The 16,790-nt window shown below is 36.5% G+C and overlaps 1 protein-coding gene across 2 annotated transcripts in view; it reads right to left on the bottom strand.

The window, feature by feature from the left end:
* The window catches only part of LOC129646728 (sperm-associated antigen 16 protein-like), a 540,055-nt gene that overhangs the window by 419,564 nt on the left and 103,701 nt on the right, over positions 1 to 16,790 (bottom strand). The gene's annotated exons all lie outside the window — the stretch shown is intronic.

Raw genomic sequence — 16,790 nt, 5'->3', positions numbered from 1 at the left:
GTGCATGATTAAGGACTTAAAACTCACAATCTGACTTTAATAAGAAAAAAATGATTAGGAAAGAAGAAGGTATCCATCAGAGATTGAGGGTGAGGCATGGAGGCTTCTTAGAAGGGCACAGTTTCCCACTTAAGTATCAGTTCAATTCAGTTCAGTCACTCAGTCGTGTCCAACTCTTCACGACCCCATGAATCACAGCACGCCAGGCCTCCCTGTCCATCACCAACCCCCAGAGTTCACTCAGACTCACGTCCATCGAGTCAGTGATGCCATCCAGCCATCTCATCCTCTGTCGTCCCCTTCTCCTCCTGCCCCCAATCCCTCCCAGCATAAGAGTCTTTTCCAGTGAGTCAACTCTTCGCATGAGGTGGCCAAAGTACTGGAGTTTCAGCTTTAGCATCATTCCCTCCAAAGAAATCCCAGGGCTGATCTCCTTCAGAATGGACTGGTATAGAAGGAAATAAAAGGTGGATTACTGGAAGAGAATCTAGAGGGAATTTAATTCTGAGGAGGAGCATGAAAAAAATAAAACAATTAGCAATAAGATACTAGTTTGGGTTGGAAAGAAAAAAAAAGATATATATTAACTAGAAAAAGAACATGAAATTTACTGGCCAGGAAAATCAGGCTGAAGTGATTTTAGATAGGGAGTGATTTTAGATACATTTGAGAGGACAAAGCTAGATTGTCTCAACAATATTTAAAAGAAAAGAAAACAAAAACTGAAGAAGTCACACTATCTGATTTTAAGACTTACTATTACTAATCAAGACTATATGGTATTAATGAGATAATAAATGCATATATCAGTGGAATAGAGAACCCAGAAATGAACTCATTTAAATATAGTCAACTGATTCTTCACTTTCGTCCATTAAATTACTCTTGTATTTTTTCTAAAAGTCAAATATTTTGTTTTGTTGTTGTTGTTGTTGATTTTCATCAAACAGTGATCCCACTGCTTACACAAAACTCTCTGACAAAGGACATGCATCCAAAATTAATTAAAAAAAAACTTTCAATAGAAAATCCACAGTAAGAAAACAATCCAAGTAGAAACTGAGTCAGAGCATCAACAAATACTTCATGGGTGGCAAGTAAGTACAGTTGACTCCTTAAAAACATAGGTTTGAACTGTACATGTCTTCTTGCATATGGATTTTGTTCAATAAAGATCTGCTACAGTACTACCAAATTCACAGTTGGTTAAATTATGGATTTGGAGGACTGCTTAAAGTTTTACACCGATTTTTAACTGAGCAGAGGCCAGTGCCCCTAACCTCTAAGTAGTTCAAGAGTCAACTGAACATGAAAAGATGTTCAACATCATTAGCCATGAAAGAAATGCAAATTAAGACCATGACAAGATGCTGCTATACACCTATTAGAATAGCTAAGATAATAAAAACTAGTAATAATATCAAATTCTGATGAGCATGTAGAAAAACTGAATTTCTCATATATTGTGATGGCAACCCACTCCAGTACTCTTGTCTGGAAAATCCCATGGATGGGATCCCTGGTGGGCTGCAGTCCATGGGGTCGCTAGGAGTTGGACACGACTGAGCGACTTCACTTTTTTTTTCACTTTCATGTATTGGAGAAGGAAATGGCAACCCACTCCAGTGTTCTTGCCTGGAGAATCCCAGGGACGGGGTAGCCTGGTGGGCTGCTGTCTATGGGGTCACACAGAGTCGGACACGACTGAAGCGACTTAGCAGCAGCAGCAGTGATAGTAATATAAAAATAGTATCGTTACATTGGAAAACAGTTTGGCAATTTTTAATAAAGCTAAGTGTACACTTATCACACAACCCAACAATTGTACTCTCAGGCATAAATTCTAAAGAAATGAAGACCTGTGCATGCGTGCTAATCCTTTCAGTCATGTCCGACTCTTTGCGACCCTATGGACGGTAGCCCACCAGGCTCCTCTGTCCATGGGATTCTCCAGGCAAGAATACTGGAGTGGGTTGCCATTCCACCCCCACCCAGGGGATTTCCTGACCCAGGGATCAAACTCATGTCTCTTACGTATCCTGTATTGGCAGGTGGGTTCTTTACCACAAGTGCCACCTGGGAAGCCCTACACAAAAACCTACACATGAACATTCACTGCAGCTTTATTTGTACTATTCCCCAAAGGGAAACAAATGAAACGTCCTTCAAGGAGCAAATATAAAAGCCAAATGGTATACTTAAACAACTTTTATTTAACACTAAAAAGGGATTAACTATCGATATCCAAGACAATTAAGTGAATCTCAATTTAACTTCAGATGCCCAGTATAAATACTGTAAATATAAATACTGTATAAATACTGTGAGCATTTATATAACAATTTTGAATCAACATTATAGTAATGGAAACCAGAACAGGTTGAGGGTGTTGAAGGATTAAAGCTAGGGGAAGAGTGCAATCATTAAGGTAACATGACAGAGTTTTCTTACAGTGATGGAATAGTCCATATCCTGATTATATAGGGTTACATTGGTTACTCTAATTTACATGTGTGATAAAATTTCACGCAACTACAGACACACACACACACACACACACACACACACACACATGCATGGAGAAACTTGCAAATTTGACTAAAGTCTGTGCTTGCATTAATAATATTGTATCAATGTCAGTTACCTAGTTTTGATAATATTCAAGTAAGATATTATCACTGGGGGAATCTGGGTAAAAAGTACATGAAAACTGTTTACATTTATTTTAGGTAATTAAAATCATTCAAAATAAAAAAAGATATAAAGGAGTAGTAGGGATCATCTAAAGTTTACTGAGCAGAGAAGTACAGATAGCCTAAAACTACTCCAATAACCTATTTATCAGAACTTCTCCAATAATCTATTTTAAGAATTGAGACGAGAAGTCAGACTCCATTTTAGTCTAGGGATGATCATAAAAGTCTATATATACCTAGGTCAACTGAAGAAGTATGAATTCTATAATATAAATATGGTTAAAATACAATTTTAATACTACAGTCATATTTGGAAGATGATTATAAGAGGAGCAGGGCTTCCCTGATGGCTCAGTTGGTAAAGAATCCACCTGCAATGCAGGAGACCTGGGTTCGATTCCTGGGTTGGGAAGATTACCTGGAAAAGAGAACAGCTACCCACTCCAGTATTCTGGCCTGGAGAATTCCATGGACAGAGGAGCCTGGCAGGCTACAGTCCATGGGGTCACAATGAGTCGGACACGTCTGAGTGATGTTCACTATAAAACAGGAAAGGAGTTAGAAAGAGGGTATATTTTTTGAAAGGTGGTTGCCATTTATTCCTCTTCCTAAATGAACACTTTTAGGTAGTCACGTCTTATCCTGGTCCTGGTCTTGGCCATGTGACTTGCTTTGGTCAATGGAACAATAGCAAGCAGAAGTTTGAACAGAGGTTTGAACCTGGGGGAAAAAGGAGTAAAGGAAGGTATTAGGAATTTAAAAGGAGAGCAGAAAGGAATGAAATATTCATTTTGTATAGTAGATGGTTAATTGATGAAGGAAATGCAGTAGGATTCAACTTGTGAGCTGAAGTTATAAAGTGAGATCAATCATCACAATTCCAGGGTGTGTGTGTATATTTTCTGTCCATGTTCAACTGACCAGGTACAGGCAGAGAATGATGAGTAAATTTGGTTTAAATAGAGTTGGGGTATTGACAGGCAAGAAATGTAGAGGAAGAGAGGACTAAGGGATCTGAAGCTGTGTGGGAAGGACAGACCACTATCATGGTCTTTGGATTTCACTCTGGATGAGACAGGAGAAACTGGAAGGCTGTTATCAGCACTAGAGAAAAAATAATAGAGACAATAAACTATCAATACTACTGGAAACACAGAATTGTTGGAGCAAGTGGTCTTAAAGGATGTAAGCCAGGGAAAGGGGGAAAAGGTGCTGACAGTGCAGAAAACCTGAAACTGAGATTTGAAAGTTGTTGTAAGTATGGAAATAAGAAACTGGAAGTCCAAGGAGTTGACACAAATTTTCTGCTTGGATAGTGATGCTGCATTCAGTGAACATGGTAAGCCATGTGCTAAATCATGTAAAACATGACAGATAAGACAGGATGTCAGTATATGACAAGACCATGAATGAGAGGCTAATGTTTTGTTCTCACAGAATATGTTTTTGTGGTTTGTGCTGATGTGGGAAGAAAGCAAGTGGTCTCGAAGTGACAATGAAGACCATGGAGGGAATTGAACCATTAATTTAAAACATATATATTACTTTCCCAGTATGTTCCAAACTCTAGTCTGAGCTCCTAGTTTGAGTAGTAGGAACATATTCGTGAACAAACTTTCAGGTTCAGTGATGGGGGAAATTTGTGCCCCCCAGCTAAATCAGATAAATGCAACAAAAAAATCTCGAACACATTTTATGTGTTTATATCTCAAAGACAGGGTCTAATGATTACAATTTACTATGTTATAAATTTTTTGGAAAAAAAATTAAAGTGAATTAGTTATAGGCACCATTGGAAAAGGCACTTCATCTCCTCAAGGGAGACCAGTTTAAGTAAAAAAGATAGAGTACAATGAAGAGATGGACTATATAAGATATTTTTCCAATGTTAAGCACTGGATTCCAAAGCATACAGTGGAAGGGAGATCAGAGGTGATGACAGATCAAGGCTGATTAGTGGATATATGGACAGTAACTAGAACATAATGGCTCGTTTTATTGTGATGATCCAAATAAACAAGGCTGTCAGTCATATGGGATTAAACCCAATAGCCTCTGAAGGGAAGATGAACAATCGATTCCAGTTTGGGTACTGGGTTCTTAGGTAGATTTTAGAGGAATATGAACATAGGTAGTAAGAGTTACATGCTGTTGAAGCCTGGCTTGGAGAATTTTGAGCTTTACTTTGCTAGTGTTTTGAGATAAGTGCAATTGTTCAGTAGTTTGAACATTCTTTGACATTGCCTTTCTTTGGGATTGGAATGAAAACCGACCTTTTCCAGTCCTGTGGCCACTGCTGAGTTTTCCAGATTTGCTGGCATATTGAGTGCTGCACTTTCACAGCATCATCTTTTAGGATCTGAAATAGCTCATCTGGAATTCCATCACTTCCACTAGCTTTGTTCGTAGTGATGCTTCTAAGGCCCACTTGACTTCACATTCCAGGATGTCTGGCTCTAGGTGAGTGACCACACCATTGTGGTTATCTGGGTCATGAAGATCTTTTTTCGTATAGTTCTTCTGTGTATTCTCGCCACCTCTTCTTAATATCTTATGCTTCTGTTAGGTCGACACCATTTCTGTCCTCTATTGTGCTCATCTTTGCATGAATGTTCCCTTGGTATCTCTAATTTTCTTGAAGAGATATCTAGTCTTTCCCAGTCTACTCTTTTCCTCTATTTCTTTGCATTGATTGCTGAGGAAGGCTTTCTTATCTCTCCTTGCTATTCTTCAGAATACTGCATTGGAATGGGTATATCTTTCCTTTTTTTCCTTTGCCTTTAGCTTCTCTTCTTTTCTCAGCTATTTGTAAGGCCTCCTCAGACAACCACTTTGCCTTTTTGCATTTCTTTTTCTTGGGAATGGTCTTGATCACTGCCTCCTGTACAATGTCACGAACCTATGCCCATAGTTCTTCAGGCATTCTGTCTATCAGATCTAAAACCTTGAATCTATTTGTCATTTCCACTGTATAATCATAAGGGAATTCTTAAAGAGATGGGAATACCAGACCACCTGACCTGTCTCCGGAGTAGTCTGTAGGCAGGTCATGAAGCAACAGTTAGAACTGGACATGGAACAACAGACTGGTTCCAAATCAGGAAAGGAGTCCGTCAAAGCTGTATATTGTCACACTGCTTATTTAACTTAGATGCAGAGTACATAATGCAAAATGCCGGGCTGGATGAAGCACAACCTGGAATCAAGGTTGCCAGGAGAAATATCAATAACCTCAGATATGCAGATGACACGACCCTTACGGCAGAAAACAAAGAACTAAAGAGCCTCTTGAAGAAAGTGAAAGAGGAGAGTGAAAAAGTTGGCTTAAAATTCAACATTCAGAAAACTAAGATCATGGCATCTGGTCTCATCACTTCATGGCAAATAGATGGGTAAACAATGGAAAAGGTGAGAGACTATGTTTTTGGGGGGCTCCAAAATCACTGCAGATGGTGACTGCAGCCATGAAATTAAAAGACTCTTGCTCCTTGGAGGGAAAGCTATGACCAACCTAGAAAGCATATTAAAAAGCAGAGACATTACTTTACCAACAAAAGTCAGTCTAGTCAAAGCTATGGTTTTTCCAGTAGTCATGTATGGATGCGAGAGGTGGACTATAAAGAAAGATGAGCACCGAAGAAGTGATACTTTTGAACTGTGGTGTTGGGGAAGACTCTTGAGAGTCCTTTAGACTGCAAGGAGATCAAACCAGTCCATCCTAAAGGAAATCAGTCCTGAATTATTCATTGGAAGGACTGATGCTGAAGCTGAAACTCCAATACTTCGGCCACCTGATGCAAAGAACTGACTCATTAGAAAAGACCCTGATACTGGGAAAGACTGAAGATGGGAAGAGAAGGGGATGACAGAGGATCAGATGATTGGATGGCATCACCGACATGATGGACATGAATTTGAGTAGGCTCCAGGCATTGGTGATGGACAGGGAAGCCTCACGTGCTATAGTCCATGGGGTTGCAAAGAGTTGGATACCACTGAGCGACTGAACTAAACTGAGTAAGAATCATGATAATTCAGATAATTAAGAATTAATTTACTGTTGCAATACCACTGAAAGCCTCAAGTCTAAGATGTCATAGTCTCCTTTGATATGATTAACAGTAAATAAGAGCAAGAAATAGAGGGCTACATAAATAATTACCACACATTTGTTGGTTAATGTTAGTTGTATAAGAAATTTACATTTCATATAATGAATATTAAGTATGTAGGCAATATCTTTGAGGTGTAGATACATAATTTATTGCTACAGTTTTGCATATACATATGATTTATATTTGTGTACTAGTGAAACCAAGTTCAAAGTAAAATTTATTCTCAAGATACTGAAATTACTATCCTCTAAAAAGGGCATTTAATTTGTCAGTGGTAACTAGAAAACTAGACAATAAAATGACTTACATAACACCACTAAAACTGGAAGCATCAGATACTTTTATAAACTTGTCATACATTGGACCAAGTATAATCAAGAGAAAAATATCAATAATTCACTTTTTTATAGTAGTCATGGCTTCATATAAAGGTATGCTATGTGTTTCCAGGCTGAAACACTGTACTTTTTAGAAAGCATATTTAAATAATCACCATGAATGTCCAACCATAACTTAAAGTCTTAAATTTTTGAGTAAGAAAATTTTAATAGGACATATATTCGGATGATAACACATACAATAACTATATTTAAGTCATTAGATATCATTAATTTTTAAATGTCTGAGTTATGGGCCAAATCAGAAGGGATGACTTTTCTAGCAGATGGAATCCTGCTAGAGGCAATGCTTCCTGCAGGATCCATTCTAGGTTAAGAAGGAACTGAATGAAGGCCAGACCAAGGAATAACTTTTCATGTTCTCTGACTAATGAAGATCTGGTTCATTCCCTACACAGGACACACACTAACAAGTTCTGCTCTCATGGATATATGGTAGAATTTTGTTCAAACTCATGCTAGATACTATGAAGAAACAATATTTAACATTTCTATGAAAAAATGTCTCTAGTGTTTAATTTAAAAGAACAAATTCAGAGCCTGAAGTCAGGTAGGTTGATTCTACTACAAAGCCACAGTTATCAAGACAGTATGGTACTGGCACAAAGACAGAAATATAGATCAATGGAACAAAATAGAAAGCCCAGAGATAAATCCACACACATATGGACACCTTATCTTTGACAAAGGAGGCAAGAATATACAATGCATTAAAGACAATCTCTTTAACAAGTGGTGCTGGGAAATCTGGTCAACCACTTGTAAAAGAATGAAACTAGAACACTTTCTAACACCATACACAAAAATAAACTCAAAATGGATTAAAGATCTCAACGTAAGACCAGAAACTATAAAACTCCTAGAGGAGAACATAGGCAAAACACTCTCTGACATACATCACAGCAGGATCCTCTATGACCCACCTCCCAGAATATTGGAAATAAAAGCAAAAATAAACAAATGGGACCTAATTAACCTTAAAAGCTTCTGCACATCAAAGGAAACTATTAGCAAGGTGAAAAGACAGACTTCAGAATGGGAGAAGATAATAGCAAATGAAGCAACTGACAAACAACTAATCTTGAGAATATACAAGCAACTCCTACAGCTCAACTCCAGAAAAATAAATGACCCAATCAAAAAATGGGCCAAAGAACTAAATAGACATTTCTCCAAAGAAGACATACAGATGGCTAACAAACACATGAAAAGATGCTCAACATCACTCATTATCAGAGAAATGCCAGTCAAAACCACTATGAGGTACCATTTCACACCAGTCAGAATGGCGGCGATCCAAAAGTCTACAAGTAATAAATGCTGGAGAGGGTGTGGAGAAAAGGGAACCCTCTTACACTGTTGGTGGGAATGCAAACTAGTACAGCCACTACGGAGAACAGTGTGGAGATTCCTTAAAAAACTGGAAATAGACCTGCCTTATGATCCAGCAATCCCACTGCTGGGCATACACACTGAGGAAACCAGAAGGGAAAGAGACACGTGTACCCCAATGTTCATCGCAGCACTGTTTATAATAGCCAGGACATGGAAGCAACCTAGATGTCCATCAGCAGATGAATGGATAAGAAAGCTGTGGTACATATACACAATGGAGTATTACTCAGCCATTAAAAAGAATACATTTGAATCAGTTCTAATGAGGTGGATGAAACTGGAGCCTATTATACAGAGTGAAGTAAGCCAGAAAGAAAAACACCAATACAGTATACTAATGCATATATATGGAATTTAGAAAGATGGTAACAATAACCCTGTGTACGAGACAGCAAAAGAGACACTGATGTATAGAACAGTCTTATGGACTCTGTGGGAGAGGGAGAGGGTGGGTAGATTTGGGAGAATGGCATTGAAACATGTAAAATATCATGTATGAAACGAGTTGCCAGTCCAGGTTCGATGCACGATACTGGATGCTTGGGGCTGGTGCACTGGGACGACCCAAAGGGATGGAATGGGGAGGGAGGAGGGAGGAGGGTTCAGGATGGGGAACACATGTATACCTGTGGCGGATTCATTTTGATATTTGGCAAAACTAATACAATTATGTAAAGTTTAAAAATAAAATTAAATTAAAAAAAGTAAATAAAGAATATGGAGACAAAAAAAATAAAACTTCAAAAAAAAATAAATAAAAGAACAAATTCAATTTCATTATCTAAATAGGAAGTATTTCACATTTAAGCAACACTGTTGTATATAAGAAAGTATTTTAGTTCTACCTAGAATTTTATGACTTTCTATTTTTATATCAAACAGTTTACATCTTTTGATTTGATGTACTTGGGCATTCAATTTACTTCAGTAGCAATTGAATAAAATCTTAAGAGTTTTCTTTAAATAAAAACCATTTCCGTAAATTCTAAAACAATGTTTCAGAGGCATGGTAATAGTTTTTTGCTGTCTCAAATAAATGGTTTTGAAACAAATTAGAGTTTGGAATCATAAAGAAAGAATAGTAAATCAGTCGGTAAATAAATAAATAAATAACTTTGATTAGGGGCTTCCCAGGTGGCTTAGATGGTAAATAATCCACCTGCAATGCAGGAGACCTGGGTTCAATTCCTGGGTCAGGAAATTGTCCCCTGGAGAAGGAAATGGCAACCCACTCCAGTATTCTTGCCTGGAGAATTCCATGGAGAGCAGAGCCTGGCAGGCTACAGTTCATGGGGTCACAAAGAGTAGGACATGACTAAGTGATTAACTTTCACACTTTGATTAGATGATATTTAGAATATCTGAGATAGTAAAATATTTACAGTAGTCTAAAATTAAGAGCTGTACATCTGAATACACTGCTTTAATACTAGTATATGTATATACATCAACATTCAGATATACACAAACACACATAAGTGTACTATATATATGATATGATCAAACCTTAAATATAAAACTGTGTGATTTTAGTTTTTTAACTCCTGTGTACTATACCCATATATCTTTTAACATATATGGATGAAAAAATACAGCAAACTCTTTTCATTATTACTGAAGAGGATGAAGATTCATCTATTGACCAGATTCATTTGGGAGGGAATGGAGAAGGAGGCCTGCATCTTTGATATGTCAAAGTGTTTGCTTTGATTGGTGCTAATACAGTAATAATGGAGCATGTTTTAAAACACATATATTCACTCTTATTAGAACACCTTTAGTTTCATCTATATTCATCTGATTTCTAATATATGGTTCAGTTAGTTAGTGAAATAACAGAGAAAGTATGCCTTATTTAGTGAAAATTAGATACAGATTATATAACTCATTTACATGAAATAGTTTGTTTTACAAATGCAAAGAGCTAAATGTTAAATTCTTAATGTTATCTCTTTTATTGGTCAAGTCTTTATATACTGAGGTAAAAGAATGCTCACATCAAGCTTATTGCAGTAGACACTGATGCTTGAAGCATTCTTCACGCATACACAAAAAGCCAACACTGGTTGCGAGACAGCTTCTTGATAATTCAATCAATGTTTAACTTGCTAAATGAAACCTGGAACTTAAGCCTTAATATACTTTTCTTCATAAGCAGACATTCTTTGATATTGCTTATTAATTATGCACTGGTTTAGAGGGAGCATGACAGTGCAAATAATATGCTATTTTGTTTTTCTTATTTATGGACTTATTTATGTATTTATATTCAATAATACTTAGCTATCACTCAAAATATGTATTTCTAGAGGGAATCATTCATTTGAATATAAATGAAAACCCAAGATGTAATAATTGATTTATTATCTGTGGAACAGGATAAATTGATCACAAGAGGTCAATTTTATAATGTCACCATTTCCTTTAATGTAACCTAATTATGTTTCAAGTACTGCTTTAGCAATCTATTAACATATACCTTGGGTTCCTTTACAAGTATAAGGCAGCAAGCTGGGAGGTTTTATAATGCAAGACAGGTATTAATGTACCAACAATACATGCCCTTGAATCTCAATATCCTCCTTACATTATTATGCTTTAAAATCATTAATGTTGTACAATATGCCCTTCATCTCTAATAGAGTCAACTTAGCATATGTATCATAAAGAACAGAATGTGTATTATTAATAAAATACAAACACTAAATTTCATTTTGTAACTTATTTGGTGCTATCTCATCATTATTAATTTTTAAGGAAATAAATTCACATCGGCACATTATTTGACCAAAAAATTAATAGTACATGCTATTAAAAGAAGATAACTTATCATATGAGAATCTTAGTATTTCACATTTCCTTTTTCTTAAATTTAACTGTTTCCTTTATGTAAATCGTTCTGTTTCTCTCATCCAGTCTGGGGGCTATATTGCTCAATGAACTTTTCAATTAAGAAGGAAGCAGTGCAGGTGAGCAGGAAGGAACATTCAATTCTCATCAGTAGGCATCACCTGTTAGATGAACGAGACAATGTCCCTCATTCTACAGCATTTTCTAAAATGGAACTGATGAATCTGGCTGGAAAAGCCTTTTATAAAGTTCACATTAGTGCTCTAGTACAAAGAGAAAGAGCTTTACACCCATCAGGTGTCTCAATATGTAACAGGTGATTTGCTTTCTCTTTCTCTCATGACTCATAATGTCTCAGCAATTTCTAGTGGCTTTATCTTCCAAATCTATTTTTATTTCTCCCACTGTTCCCATCATAGGCTCAAACCTGATTTATTTTTCTCTCTTAAACATAATCTTGACATCATCTGAACCAATACCCTTAGATATTAAGGCAGCAGATTTATTTCCCATTGTTTAGGGTCCAGAAGTTGAATTTTACGAAGCAATCTGTTTCCTTCCATCCCTGTTACAAACCACTCTACTCTAGCCTGTGCAATATTGTTTTAAGCAACAGGGCAGCTACATCCAGTAACATTCTGCTTGTTTCAAATCCTTTCATTTTAAGCTACAACTAAGTACAGGCATGTGGTCTGAGCTCCAAACATCAGAGATATAGTGTCATGTAGACACGCAGTCAAATACCCAACTATTTTGGGAAGAAAAGCATCCAGGACCAGTCAGAATTTCTTCTCTGATATTATGACTTGAAGATGTACTGCATATTTTCTGTTATAAAACTGCTGCATTTTAAAATTATTTGTAATCTCACTGAGGGCAGTAATGGAGTCTTAGAATCTTCTAATGTCTAAAATATAGTCCTACACTGGTAATTCATTTCATGAATGTTTAATGGTAATCTCATGCTTTAAAGAAACACAATTTTTATAGTCAACTGAGACATTCTCTGATTTTCCTATCTAATTTTCATCACTTTAAAGATTCATGTAGAATAACACAATAATTGAATCATAATTTGAATGTGAATGGAAGCAAGGAAAGCACTTTCTTCATGTGTATATACTAATTTTCCCTTTATCATTTATGCAACAAAACTGCCATGTGTCAAGCATTCGCCGTTAAAGATACAATGAGGGGTGTGTGTGTGTGTGTGTTGTGTGTTCAAGGGTACATGTATGCTTTAAGACTGATTTTTAAAGCATATGTATGAAAATTAAGGTAGTAATAAATGACTACAAAATAAAACATAAATTTCTACTTTTTATAAATGATCATTCAAAAGACCATTGAATCACTACTTTTAATTGTTCATAGAAACTTTATAGAGTGTCAGTGTGTCCAGACTAAGAATGACAGAGGTACAATTGTTCAGAGATTCTTATTAGTATTTAGTTAACAGGGATCTTGATCTGGACTTTTTACATTAATTATGATTGCCAGGGATACAACTTTCTGGTGAGGAGCTAATTAGATGGTCTTAGCAGGTAATATCTAATTTCAGGAAGAGTTGCAGGAAAAGGAATGACATACCAACTAACAGAGGAATTCATGGCTGAGCGAGGGTTTCAAAGGAAAGGGTAGACTGTGAATATAAGGATATATTCTAATTTTTTTCCTGGTGAATCACAGAGTTTATCAATATTTTGTAATTAAAAACTATGGGGCATCACTATAAGAGTATATGATCCAGCACAGTACAGCTTCTACCATCATCATCTTACCAAAGCAAATAACCTCTATCCTTAAAGTCACTAAGCCTGTAACAATGACCTATACAATTTTAAGCAAGACACTAGTTTTAGACATATTTACACAGTATGGATCCATGAGCAATCGTAAATTACAGCTCAGGGCTCTGATTACAGCGCTGAAAAATCTATCAATAGCCACCAAAGAAACAGTCTCTCCCTTATTTGTCAATATTTATCCACTATCTCAGCTTCAAATCTGGTATAAGTTCTTTGTCTTTGATGATGAAGGTGAGCTCTTGATATTGATGGGAAATTTGAAATGCAAATAATTTTTGGCATCAATCAGTAGCAATTTTGATCTGGTATATCAACATCTACTGAGTCTCTTCTGGGAGACAGTATTTGGATATCAGGGTCATGGAGAAAAGCTGTCAAAGTGCTTGAAATCATTCTTTGTAGAGATGAGTCTACTGGCAATCACTTTATCATTGTTGTCACCTTAATACAGTTTGATTTAAGCACTCTAAGTGATTAATACATTTAAAGATACATTTTAGAATGGACTGCAGTCTTTTGTAAACACCTTCGACTAAGCCAAAAGTAATAAAAAATTAAAATTAGAGAACAGCATTAAAATTTTACCTATATAAGATGAGTAAGCCCTAGTGATCTAATGTACAACACAATACCTATAGGTAAGAGCAATCTTAGGATAGTTAAAATTTTGCTAATAGGTTAGTTATTATATTAAGTGCTCTTATAAAAATAATAATAATAAAGAGAGCAGGAGGAAATTTTTAGAGGCAAGAGATACATTTATGCATTGACTGTAATGGTTTCACAGGTATATATTTCAAACTCATTACATTGTTTATGCTAAATATGCACAGCTTTCTGTATGTCAATCATACGTCAAAATAAATTGGCTTTAAAAATTCTAGTAATCCATTATAATAATATTTATGAAATATGGCTGTGTAACATAGAAACATAATAAAATTAAGAATTACATGGCTGCTTATTCCAGATAACCAAATGGTATGCACATGACTATTAAACTACATCTTAAACTGTCACTACTTTACATAGAAAGTAAGTGAAAGTGTTAGTTGCTAAGTCATGTTGAATTCTTTGTGACCCCATAGACGGTAGCCCACCAGGCTCCTCTGTCCATGGAATTCTCCATAAATAGGTTTCAAACCTATTATTTAGAGCTATGCTTTCTCATTCAGAATATGTCAAACATTATTTAGCTATATCTTTGTAACTCAAGTGGATTATGCTATTTATGCATCAATGCCCAGTAACTGCCAAAATTGGATGGGAGACCGAACTTGCACTTAACATTTTAACAGTAAGAATTTAATATAAGGGATGGTTAACTGTGCATAAAGTTGTTAACTAGATAACTATAAAGGGAAAACAAGAACATGAAGGTATGGAGAGAGCCCTGAACGAAAGAGCTACCACTTTTAGGACTGAATGCACAAAGGGATTGAAGTGGAATTATTATAACCTTGGTGGGTGGCACCACAGAGCTGAGGAGTGGTCCTGAGACTGCTAGTATTGATATCCCTCATCTTGGAAAGAGGCCAGGCAGATCTGGGAACGCAGACCTCTGAGAAGGGGGCAACTGTCTGCTGGAGTTAATGTCTTTGATGGATGCATGATACAGCTATTTCTGCAAACACTAGAAAAACTGTCAACTGGATTCAGCTGCTGTGATGTTGCTGAGGTGAAGTACTTCTAGGGTGATGCTCATTGAAACTGTAAGTCCAGAAGAAGCCCACAGGAAGGAGAGAGGGAGAAGAGGACCCCCCTACCACCTCTAGCCTTGTGGCCTCCTACAAGCAGCCAGTATTACTAAAGCCTAATACAGAGTCAGTTGGCAAAGTGAAATGTCATTTGCAAAGTTCCAGCTCCAGTATCACAAAAAAGATAGAGAAGGGTGGGTCTGGTGCAGAGAGAAAATACCATAAAAACTGGCACATGGTCTTAAGAGATAATCAAACTACAAACACAACAGAGCAGACCCTTTCAAGAAATCCTCCTAAAAATCCTGTTGACCTTTTTGTGAGCACCTTACTTGCTCTGTCTTCTAAATAGGTCACCCATAATTCAAGGAAGAATGGGGAAAGTTTGTTCAAAGTACTGGTTTGACCCGTAACTCCCAAAACAATAGTGCTGACCTTCAAGATGAGTTCGTCTCTCTTACAAAAGAATTGCAATGGCTCAGTGATAATTTGTTACACAAATTTTGAGGAGTCACTATTACTTATATTTGTAATCTGGGCAGTAATTAAAATATTAAAGTGATCAGAAATCTGACTGATGATATATAATTACTTAGTTAGACGAAGTAATCAAGGCATTTGATACCAGCTTTTAAAATTTTATTTGTTCTATACATCAGTGTCTCTCTGTGGGAGAGGGAGAGGGTGGGAAGATTTGGGAGAATGGCATTGAAACATGTAAAATATCATGTATGAAATGAGTTGCCAGTCCAGGTTCGATGCACGATACTGGATGCTTGGGGCTGGTGCACTGGGACGACCCAGAGGGATGGAATGGGGAGGGAGGAGGGAGGAGGGTTCAGGATGGGGAACACATGTATACCTGTGGCGGATTCATTTTGATATTTGGCAAAACTAATACAGTTATGTAAAGTTTAAAAATAAAATAAAATTAAAAATAAATAAATAAATAAAATTTTATTTGTATACATAATAGGATGGACTAATTATCCAAAAATGCATGGATGACAGGTATTTTGATAGCAAAAAATAGGTCTGTCTTGAATTAAGATCAAACCATATAGTATTGTATTGTATTTTATCCATTCCTACAATTTTTGAATTGCTAAGAAGCATTTAAATTGGAAATGCTATATCAAAATTAAGTAAAAAGCCCTTAACTATTTCTGTCATCTTCATGTCTATCAAATTCTTGGTTTGATAATCCAGACGGACAGCAGACTGGTGGAGAGGAGAACTAAAAACCTAACTCTAAAAGAAGTATTTGTTTCTATCTTGCTTAAAACAAATAGCTTTCTGACGAAGCGATTCTAATCTGATTGCACAGGCTTGATCTTGAACCTTTATTTAGAAAGAACTCATTATATATCTATATATACGGAAAGAACTCATTATATATCTATATATACAAACTATATATACGGAGAAGGCAATGGCACCCCACTCCAGTACTCTTGCCTGGAAAATCCCATGGATGGAGGAGCCTGATGGACTGCAGTCCATGGGGTCACGAAGAGTCGGACACAACTGGGTGACTTCACTTCCACTTTTCACTTTCATGCATTGGAGAAGGAAATGGCAACCCACTCCAGTGTTCTTGCCTGGAGAATCCCAGGGACGGGGGAGTCTGGTGGGCTGCCGTCTATGGGGTCGCACAGAGTTGGACACAACTGGGGTGACTTAGCAGTAGCAGCATTATATATCAGCAGAAATTAATGGAGTTACAAATGGATGTCACAGAAACTAATTCTATAATTTTATGAATTAACAGATTTTTTTTTAATTTCCCACTGAGAGAAATTACATTTATCAAAACAGAATGTTAATATTA

Source organism: Bubalus kerabau, chromosome 3 (assembly GCF_029407905.1).
Source record: "Bubalus kerabau isolate K-KA32 ecotype Philippines breed swamp buffalo chromosome 3, PCC_UOA_SB_1v2, whole genome shotgun sequence".
Classification (NCBI taxonomy): Eukaryota; Metazoa; Chordata; class Mammalia; order Artiodactyla; family Bovidae; genus Bubalus; species Bubalus kerabau.
The sequence above is the reverse complement of the archived record's forward strand: the minus strand, read 5'-3'. Positions and strand labels throughout refer to the sequence as shown.